The sequence below is a fragment of the Jaculus jaculus genome, chromosome 8 (assembly GCF_020740685.1).
Source record: "Jaculus jaculus isolate mJacJac1 chromosome 8, mJacJac1.mat.Y.cur, whole genome shotgun sequence".
NCBI lineage: Eukaryota > Metazoa > Chordata > Mammalia > Rodentia > Dipodidae > Jaculus > Jaculus jaculus.
In genome coordinates this window covers 65,797,593-65,808,591 of record NC_059109.1, presented here as the reverse complement: position 1 = coordinate 65,808,591, position 10,999 = coordinate 65,797,593, and positions in this window count along the sequence as shown.

The following is a 10,999-nucleotide window of genomic DNA, read 5'->3' as shown; positions in this document are numbered from 1 at the left end:
AAGGGAGTAAGATGACAAACCACAGACAGAGAAAATATTTGCACAAGACTTACCTGATAAAGGACTTAATCAAAATATACAACAAACTCTTAAAGTTAACAATGAGAAAATGTACATTCTGGGGCTCAGTCAGTAATGGTGCTTTGTCATGAGGACTTGAGTTGGATTCCCTTGTGAAAACTGCTGGGTTGTAGTGGCCCAGGTCTGTAATCTCAACACCCAGCACTCACTGACCCACCAGTCTAGCAGAATTGGTGATTGGTGGGCTCCAGGCCAAAGTGAAATTCTCTCAATAAATAAAAAAAGTCCACATTGTTTAGTGTGTCCCTAAAGAAGACACTAAGATTATCCTCTGACTCCACATGCATGCATACACACATGTATGCACTTCTGCACACACACGCACTGCCTACATCCAAACACAAAATGTGCACACACATACATGCATTTAAAATATATATATACTAAGCCATCTCTCCAGCCCTTTTGCCCATTTTTAAATCAGGCTGTATATATATATATGTATATATACATATATATATGTATGTATATATGTACATATATATATATATATATATATAGCCTGATGTATGTATATATGTACATATATATATGTATGTATGTATATGTATATATACATATATATATATATATATATATATATATATATATATATATATATATACATCCTGATTTAAAAATGGGAAAAAGGGCTGGAGAGATGGCTTAGCAGTTAAGCGCTTGCCTGTGAAGCCTAAGGACCCTGGTTAGAGGCTCAATTCCCTAGGACCCACGTTAGCCAGGTGCACAAGGGGGCACATGCGTCTGGAGTTCATTTGCAGTGTTGGAGGCCCTGGCACACCCATTCTCTCTCTCTTTCTCTATCTGCCTCTTTCTCTCTCTCTCTGTCGCTCTCAAATAAATAAATTTTTTAAAAAATGGGCAAAAAGACCTTGGACATCTTACCAAAAAAGATATACATTACACCTTGTCACCTTGGAAATGCAAATGAAGCCCTAAGACAGCACTAAATGCCTAACTAACAGAATGGGAAAACCCAAAGCACCAACATTGAATGATTGTGAATAACTGTAGAACAAGAGGAACTCTTGTCCCTTTTCCGGTGGGAAGTAGGGAGGTACACCCATTTTGGAAGATCATTTGACAGTTTCTTACAAAACTGAACACATATTCCTTGCATAACGATCTAGCAACCAAGCCACTTGGTTTTAATACTCTAAGTCTTACATCCAATTTTTTCCATACAAAAACATGCACAGAACTCATAATTGCAAGCTATCAAGACAAGAAAACACATAAAAGAACCTTAAATACATATTGCCAAATGAAGAAAACCAGTCTATAAAGGCTACATGTTACAGGATTCCAATTATATAACATTCTTGAAAAGGCGATATCAGGCAAACCATATAAAGCACCATGGAGTTGTTAGGGGTGAGGGCAGAGGAAGGGATGGATGGTGGAGTACAGAGTATTATTGGTACAAATCAAACTATTGTGCATGACACTGTAATGGTGTATATATGTCATGTACGTATTTATCAAATCCATAAGATATACCAAGAATGAACCCTGATATAAGCTATGGACTAATGTAGTCATCATGTGTGACAAATGTACCACTGCACATGTCTCCACATGAGGTGTTTTGTTTTATTTTTGGTAGTGTCTCACTCTAGCCCAGGCTGACCTGAAACCCACTCTGTAGTCCCAGGCTGGCCATGAACTCACAGTAATTCTCCTACTTCGACCTCCTAAGTGCTGAGATTACAGGCAGAGAATTTTCTTATGTTGGGGGGGGGGGCAGGTTATCCATCATTGTGACAAAATAACAGAGATCATTTGCAGAGGTCTCAGTCTATGATTGCTTGGCCCCATCAGCTTTGAGCTGATGGTGACATGGTGACATACCCTGAAGTGGGGGGGGTGTCTGGTGGTAGAAAGCTATGTTTACCTTATAGTGGCTAGGAATCAGAGAAAAGAAAAAGTTCCCAGTTTCCCATCATCTACTTCACAGGCAGGTTCCCAGTTACTCAACTTCCTTCCACTAGGTGTTACCTCTTTAAGGCCCTATCACCTCCCAAGAGGACTCCAAGATGGCCACCCAGTCTTCAGCATGTGAGTGTTTGGGAACACACCCAAATCATAGTATCTGTGTGCTCTCTATTCAGTTTCATTCTGAACCTACAACTGGTCTCAAATAATAGTCTGTTCCAAAGAGTGGTTGGGGAGATGAAGGGTGTGATAGTTTAAATGTATAACCCCAATAATGCAGAAGTTTATTAAAACTTATAACTTAGATCTCCAGCCGCCTGACTTGAGGAGTTGCCCACTGTGGATGGAGCCTAGGTTCCATCCCTAGGTGTTACTGGGGGTGGATATGAATTCCAGCCTAAAGGCATGCAGGGTGCTGGAGCTCTGCCTGGGTTCCTGGAGTGTGCTTGTGTATGGTGCTGCTGGTGGTACTTCTCTCTGTGTGCTCCTGTGAAAGGGGCCAGCTTCTTTCACTATTATGGAATTTTTCCCTGGATCTGTAAGCTTCAATAAATCCTTTTCTCCCTAAATTGTGCCTCATTTGGAAGTTCCTGTCAGAAACGTGAAGCTGACTGTGGCAAAGGGACAATGTGATGACAGGCCTCCTTCCTGCGGGAGGAAGAAAAGTATGCAATGTACCAATCAGATTTTAAAGCTCAACTTGCTGCCCTCCCAAAATAAGTGCCCACTGCACAGAAGCCTAGGCTGTTTATGTTGGTCCCATGTTTCTGTCTCACCATCTCTCATTTTTCTTTTCTGAATTTGCTTTCTGTTCCATGCAGTCTTGCCTTCTGCTCACATTTCTACTTACCTGTTGCTAACAGGACATATCTGGACTCCAAATTCCCACAAATCTTCTACTTGGCCATCCTGTAGGTTTGCCCTTGCTGAACTCTGACCTGTCTGACAGCTCCCACTGCATCATTAAGAGTCTTCATCATAACTTCAGGCAGGACAGAATGACTCCACCAACCTCGCTACCTGCAGTCAGGAGGCATCTTTCACATACATGTCAAACACCAGAGAGCACTCATGGAAGGGGATTTTCCAAGAGAATATCTACACTGTCCTTATCACCAAATGATTTCCCTAATGATTCCATAGATACATGTTGAGGTACCAAAGATGTGGTGGATGACCTTGGGGAGAAGAAGGTTGTCTGTCTCATGTGGAAGTTAGAGTTGTCCACAAATTATTACAGTACAATGTGCTTAGTTCAATACTAGAGAAATATCTAGAGAGGATGACTATGGAGAATTGTATATAAGTAACAAAGAAGGCTTCCTAGAAGAAGGGGAATGTAAGAGGACTCTGGAAAAGAACACAGGTAGTTAGAGTATGTGTGCATTGCGGTGTATGTAGTCTACATAAGATGATAAAAGGTGCATGCATGTCTGCATGTGAAGGCCAGAGGAGAATGTCAGGTGACTTTCTGTTATTATTCATCCACATATAACTTTAAGGCAGGGTTTCTTGAACTTTTTTGCCAATAAGTCCCAGAAGTTCTCTGATCTGTGCACTCTTCAGGCTTGGGTTACGACATGGATGGCCATGCCCAGCTGTTTATATAAGTTTGAAGGAGTCGAACTTGGCAGTAAGCCCTCTGAAATCACTAAGGCTGTTGGAAGTTTATTCTTTAATGTTATTTTTCTTGCTAATAGTGCGTCAACTCAGGCTTCATCTTCAGAACTGCTTTCCTCTATGCCCAGCTACAGGCAGATGTGCTCACCATGGGTGACAATGAGCAAGCACTGAATACTTGACAAGCATTGTGCCACATCGTTGTACAGGGCTTCTCACCAGTCCCTACAGCACACATCAATGCTAAAAATCCCATTTTACAACTGAGGAAACAAACCCTCCACAATGTTAATTAAAATGCCTAAAATTCCATGTTAAGTACATGGAGCAGTCTGGATTCACACCCAGTTGTCTGACTCAACTAGTCCCTGGGCTACGCATCAGGCACATAGGAAATCACTGCCTTGACAACATGTACAAGGAAGGAGTGCCTCGCCAGATAAAATGGATGAGAAAGTGTATATGTACGTGTGTGTGTACATATTTCCTTCTTTCCAATGGTTTTTGCTTTAGTAACATTGGTACTATGTATATTTTTATTGAACAAAGCTGTAGCAGTTTGTTAAGTGCTACACCTTATATACCTTTTCAACACTATGTTCTTGTTTTTGTTTTTTACATTTGATAAAATAAGGATACTTTCATCTAAAGCTTCCTTTGGTTTTGTGTACATGTGTGTATGCAATGCATTTCCTCTCCCAATATTTTTACCTGCAAAAACCTATCACTGAACTGCAAGCTGATAAAATATGGAAGGAGGAATAAGCACCCACTATCCATGCTTTAAAAAAAATAACGACAGCTGAATGGGAACACAATCAGGGCTGACCTTAATTTAGCAACCAATGAGCACAGACCTTGGGAAAAACCTTTATCTAACCATGTCCAATGTCAGAAATGTCCCCTAGAATATATATATAAAAAAAAAATCACTAGAGTCTACAGATTTATCAAATGTAATGCCCCACTGCTACCAGACCCCATTTGAAAACTGGCATTTGTCTCTGCATTTTCTTCCCTTTATATTTGTTTTTGTGTCAAAAAGATTTTGCACCCCACCCATTATCCCACAGCACCACCTGATTGGATTCAATCAAGGCTCCTAGTTGCTCAAGCCTACTTGAGGGGTCCCCTTTGTCTGTTTCATGCCATCCATCTCTCCAGGCAACTGAAATTGCACTGTGAAACGTACCATTTCTTAGGACCTCATTAGCTACAAATCTGGGAAAACTGGTCACGACATAGGTATTAAACACCTAAACAGCACCCTACAACAGCAGGCTTCTTGAGCAAGGCAGACAAGCAATAGAAAGCAAGTAACTGTGATAAAGTAATGGCTCCAAGGTTAAGAGCACTTCCTGTGCAAGGACAAGAGACTGAAGAGAGCAGAGTAGACTGTTTGAGTTAAATTCCCAGGATTCAAATAAACAGCTCAGAGTGCCCCCATGTACTTTTAACTCCAGTTCCATAGAAGAGCAGAGACCTAAGAATCACCAGAGCTTATGAAAAAGAATAACAGGTTGATGAGTGATGAAGCAGGGCATTCTGCTCCTGCCACCGGCTACCCCTTCACAGAAAAGCACATGGGGCACTGCAAATGCACGTGCCGGTTCACACACCACACGCGCATGCACACACACACTTGCCATTTGCAAATAAATAATTTTTAAGTGTCAAGTAATTGATACAAAGGGCCTCCAAAGAGCCTAGTCAAGCTTTACAATTTTTTTAAATGTTGTGTTGATACCACATTTGCTCCCATATATCAAGGATCAAGGTGTGTGTGTGTGAGAGAGAGAGAGATTGGGGGTGCACCTTCTGGTATCCACAGATTCACTTGAACTGAAGCCAGAAATAATGTCGCAAAACTAATTTAGTCATCACACCAATAGGGATTCTCAGCCATGAGACAGCTTGGATAATTATGTTTCCTCCAATTTCTGACACTCCATTGGTTTTAGAAATGGCACTTCTAAATATATATTACTTTGTCACTTCTACCTGTCAACCACAGTTTTTCTCCAAATAAAAGGAATTGATTAGATAACCTAAACAAAAATGGAAAACTCAAGTCCTTTTGTCACAGTAATCTATATTAATAGAGGGGCCTCTGAAATAAATAACCTAGGTGATCAAACCACTCATTCATATATCCACCAGCTCAGAGCAGTCATCTCACCCCCAAGACCTCACCTGATGAAGGGCTTCTGTTTCCGCCCTGTGTGGTAATTGTAGTGAGCCACCACCTGGTTCATCCAGTGGTGGCTGTTTCTCTGAGTGAAGGTAGTAAGCTTTTGTAGAGAGACCTCCAACCTTCTCAAGTGTCTTACAAAATAAATTTGACTCATATATCACACACAGTATACGTAACTAACAATGGATGCAAAAACTCTTCTTTGGAATATCCATTAATGAGGCCAATGTAAAAGTTGAGCTGAACCTTGGAGATGCTAACATTTCTGGGAAGACAGGGAGGGGATTCTCCCCACTAGGAGGGGGCTGCCTGTGCAGAAGAATTTTCCCCACCCTACATAAAAAGCCAGTTCATGACACAAAACCACATAGAAAAACAGCCAACATGGTAAGTTAGGGCTACAGAGATAGCTTAGTGATTAAAATGGTTAAAAGTGTTTGCTTGCCAGCCCTAGTTCAATTCACTAGTATCCATGTAAAGTCAGATGCACAAAGTGGTATATGCAACTGGGATTCCTTTGCAGTAGCAGGAAGCCCTGGGATACCTATATTCACTCCCTCCATCCATTTCTTTCCTCTCTCTCTCTCTCTCTCTCTCTCTCTCTCTCTCTCTCTATATATATATATATATATATATATATATATATATATATAATATATATAACAACAACAAAAAAAAAAACAAATAAGATGGTTGTAGAAGTGATGATATGTTCTACTTAGTTTTTTCTTTCTCTTTAGGAATGCTTACTATTGAAATCCAGCTGTCATTTGAAAGGTAACTCATGGCACCTGAATGTGTTTGGAGTGGCATATATATATATGCATATACATATATATACATATACACACACACACACACACACATATATACAGAAAGAGAGAGAGAGAGAGAAAATATTTTTAACAAAAAATATTTTTAACAAAACAAGTCAGGGCTGGAGACATTTCTCAATAGTTAAGAAGCTTGCCTGTAAAAGCCTAATGACCCAGGTTCAATTCCCCAGTTCCCACATAAGGCTAGATGAATAAAGTAACACATGTGTCTGGAGTTCCTTTGCAGCAGCTGGAGGCCATGGTGTGCCCATTCTCTCTATTTGTCTTTCTTCTATTTCTCTCTGCTAGCAAATTAGTAAAAAAAAAAAAAAAAAAACAAGTCAGCCTTTTCCTATCTAATGACTTAAACAGAAAAATATATGATAAAATGTAGTTCTAAATTATGAATAAGTGGTTTTAAAAGCCATATTGACTGACAGCTAGTATACCAAGTACTGTACTGAGCACTTATTTCCACAATATAGTATAGTAGCTCTTTGAGTAAGGAACTATTGTTATACCATTTCGTTGGTGAGAAACAAGGACAGAGATATTAAACCAATAAGAAGCTAGTAAGTGGAAGAGTTGAGATTTGAACCCAGGCATGCAAAGTCTCGTGATTTCTATGTCACACTTATACTCTCCTGGCTATTATGGAGACATTATTATACCCTTTGCAAGGCTTTACAAGAGCCACAGCTTGATGTGCAAAGCTTCTCTTCCAATAGTGTGTAAAGCAAAGTGTGTAGTACAGCTGACACTGAGATTTTCTATATAGACATTTAGTTGAGTTGAAATAGTGAGGAGAATACAGTCCAACTTATACTGCTAGAAGAGAATATATGAAACAGGGTAATTTAGAAATAATAGAAATTTATTTCTGTCATAGCAATAGAAGATGGGAAGTTCAAGAAAGAGAGGCTACATCAGCTGAATGTTTTGTATCTGTATCATGTCTTGACAATAGCAGAATGCAAAAAGGTAGAAGAGAGGGAGAGAAAAGGGAGAGAGAAAGAGAGGGGGGAGAGACAGATTAGCCTTTATACCAAACTCCTGATGGCAAAAGATCCCACTCCCACAATAATAGCATAAATCCAGTCATGAAGGCAGAGCCCTGTAACCTGGAAACCTCTCAACAGTTCACTTCTCCACAGTGCTATGCTGGAGAGTAAGCTTCTAGCACATGAACTCTGGCTGAAGATTAGCAAAGCTCGGGACAATGAGTATCTAAGACAGTAGAAGTCATTGGGGTCTAAGTCTGAAACCTCTGGCCCAGCCACGTGAGTTGTATAACCCACCATGATAAAGTAATACTTTAGTACAAGTTATTTTGTTCTTGATCTGCAATCTGGACAGGACTTGACAGAAACAGCTTTCCTTTCCTGTCCTAGTCTTGTGACTAAGAACTGGTATCATAAAAAATGCCTAGCAGTTGGTGCTGGTTCTTAGCTGGCACTTCAGCTGGTGATGCCACTCCAAACACATTCAGGTGCCATGAGTTACCTTTCAAATGACAGCTGGATTTCAATAGTAAGCATTCCTAAAGAGAAAGAAAGAACTAAGTAGAACATGTCATCACTTCTACAACCATCTTATTTGTTTTTTTTTTGTTGTTGTTGTTGTTGTTATTTTTGTTGCTGTTGTTGTTTGGAAGAGAGGGGCTACTCAAAGGAAAAATGGCCTTTACTGCTGGACGGGACTGTGGCAAGATTCTGAGTGGTCTGTGTATTCATAAATATCAGTGTGACTTTTGAACCCAGATATGCAAGTGTCCATATTTTGAAACTACCATCTGCCATATTTGGTTAAATATGTAAAGTTTCGCATCTGACAGGCTTTTGTGGAGAAAGGTTCTTTTCTTTAAATTTGAATTAATTTGTTTATTTAGAGAGAGAAGATAGAAAAAAAAAAAACAAAAAAAAACGAGACATGGCCACTCCAGGGCTTTCAGCTGCTATAGATGAACAACAGACATATGTTTGACCTTCCATCATGTTCCACAGATCCATGTGCATCTGGCTTACATGGGTGCTGGGGAATCAAACCTGGGTCCTTTGGCTTTGCAAGAAAGTGCCTTAACCAATAAACCATCTCTCCAGACCTCTTCTTCTTTTAAACTTTTTAATTGGCAACTTCCATAAATGAGGGCAGGGACAAGGGAAAAGAGGGTACCAATATATGATGTATCCATACAAAATATGTTATTAATGATAATAATAAAAAAGAAAAAAGTTAGTTTAGGGAAACTCAAACAAAAAAAACCACTATTGCCGGGCGTGGTGGCGCACGCCTTTAATCCCAGCACTCGGGAGGCAGAGGTAGGAGGATTGCCGTGAGTTCGAGGCCACTCTGAGACTCCATAGTGAATTCCAGGTCAGCCTGGGCTACAGTGAGACCCTACCTTGAAAAACAAAAACAAAAAACAAAAAACAAAACAAAAACAAAAAAAACCACTATGTCATGATCATAATCCCTTCTCACCACCCTTCCTTTTCCCCTTCCAAATACCCCTTTACTAAATCCCTTCTTTCCAAGTAGTCCTGTTTTGTTAAGCCTTGAGGATTAGTATACAAACTTTATAGAGCTCTTATGAAGCTTGGAGATAATATGTACTATGTGCTTCCTTGCTGTGGGCACTAGGTGTAAATTCTCAGCTCAGATTTGACGTTAGGTTAGGGAAAATATAAATGATCTTTCATTCCTCTGATGGCTACTGAATTTATCAGTGACACATGTGTTCTTGATAAAGGAATAAAATTGGTTATAAGTATCAAAAGAGTGAAGGACAACATTCCTCCCAATGACCCCAGGTACTTCTCACAAGGACCATTAGGAAGGCATTGACAGTCTATTTCTTCCACATTATTGCATCTATATTAGATAATTAGGGTGCAGGTAAACTAATGATTAAAATTGATGAATTAAACAGGGACTTACAAGGAATCTCAATCTCCCATTCTTGGTTGTTTTCTTATGTGAGGAGGAAAGCTCTTTACAAATTCTTGGCATAAGGCCAGGCTCTGGCTATTCACAGAATCTAACAGGCTCTCTAAACAAGTTCTAAGCTTCGGTTATCCACAGTAGTTCATAGCAAACAAAATGGAAATACTTGAAACACAAAGATCTTACATCATAAAAGTAACTGTGATTCATGAACTTCAAATGAGAAAACCCACTGATTTTAGAGGTGACTCCATGATCTTTTGACTTAACTCCATGAGTTATTTATAAGGGCCAATGAAAACTGAGGACATTTGGCACTCTAAACAGCCTAGTGCCTGTGACAGGTCATTAGAAATCAACCCTGTTCTATAGGGTGATAGGAATTCCAGGAAGGCTTTGTCCACAGAGCAGGAGTTTCCTCACAGATTTCAACATTCCATTACCTCTGTAAGTGCAAAACACGATGAAAGACAAGACAAGCAGGTAAAAATGCATTCTGCCTCAAGATAGCATTCATAAGGAAATCTCGACAAAGAATGTCTTCAAAAGCAAGAGATGAAAGAGGGCCTGGCTTTTTGCTGGCATTTGCACTGGCATTTGCAGCATTGCCGTATGCCTTCGAGCAGGACATGAGAAGCTCTTTGATTGCTGAAGAACAGTTGCACCTCTGTTGGAGCAGCCCTCATGACTCATGTGGCACAGCAGCAAAGCAAGGGGCAAGAGCAGAGGTGAGGGGAAACATCACAGCAGAGGAAATGTAGCTTGAAGACCACTGCCCTGGCCCAGGAAAGGAGGGACACTCACACAGAGGAAGGGGAACAGGACAAAGGAAAAGGAAGAATTATCACATGGGACTTGTCTTTGTGCAGACACAGAAAAGCTGAAGTGCTCCTCAAAGATGACACTGGGAGAGCCTGGAAAAAGCTTCAACAGCAACAAACACCTTTCTCTGTTGGCATCATGCAACAGAAGTGTACAGAACTTATTTATGCATTATTATTTTAAAAACAAATACTTTAAGACAGGAATGGGAAGCTAGTCTGGAGAGTTCAGCGGTGAGCAATAAACATAAGAGGCCCTGCCTCACACACAAGATGGAAGGCTTTACACCCAAAAGTTGTCCTCTGGCTTCCACATGCATGCTGTGGCATACATGTGCCGACACACACACACACACACATACACTCACACACACATAGACACATGCCATATAAGAAACACATCAACACTGCAATAGCATTGCCTTGGTGCCATGTATTCTGCTTAAGTCTATAAAAATGGACTTATTTAGTGTCCTTGCCAATGGAAGAGGGAGGCAGGAAAGTACCAGCGTTCTCCTATGGTGACTCAGGCTGATTTTCTTCAGCCCCATCCTTTACCATCACAGTAGCAACTAATTTCTTTTAGCCCT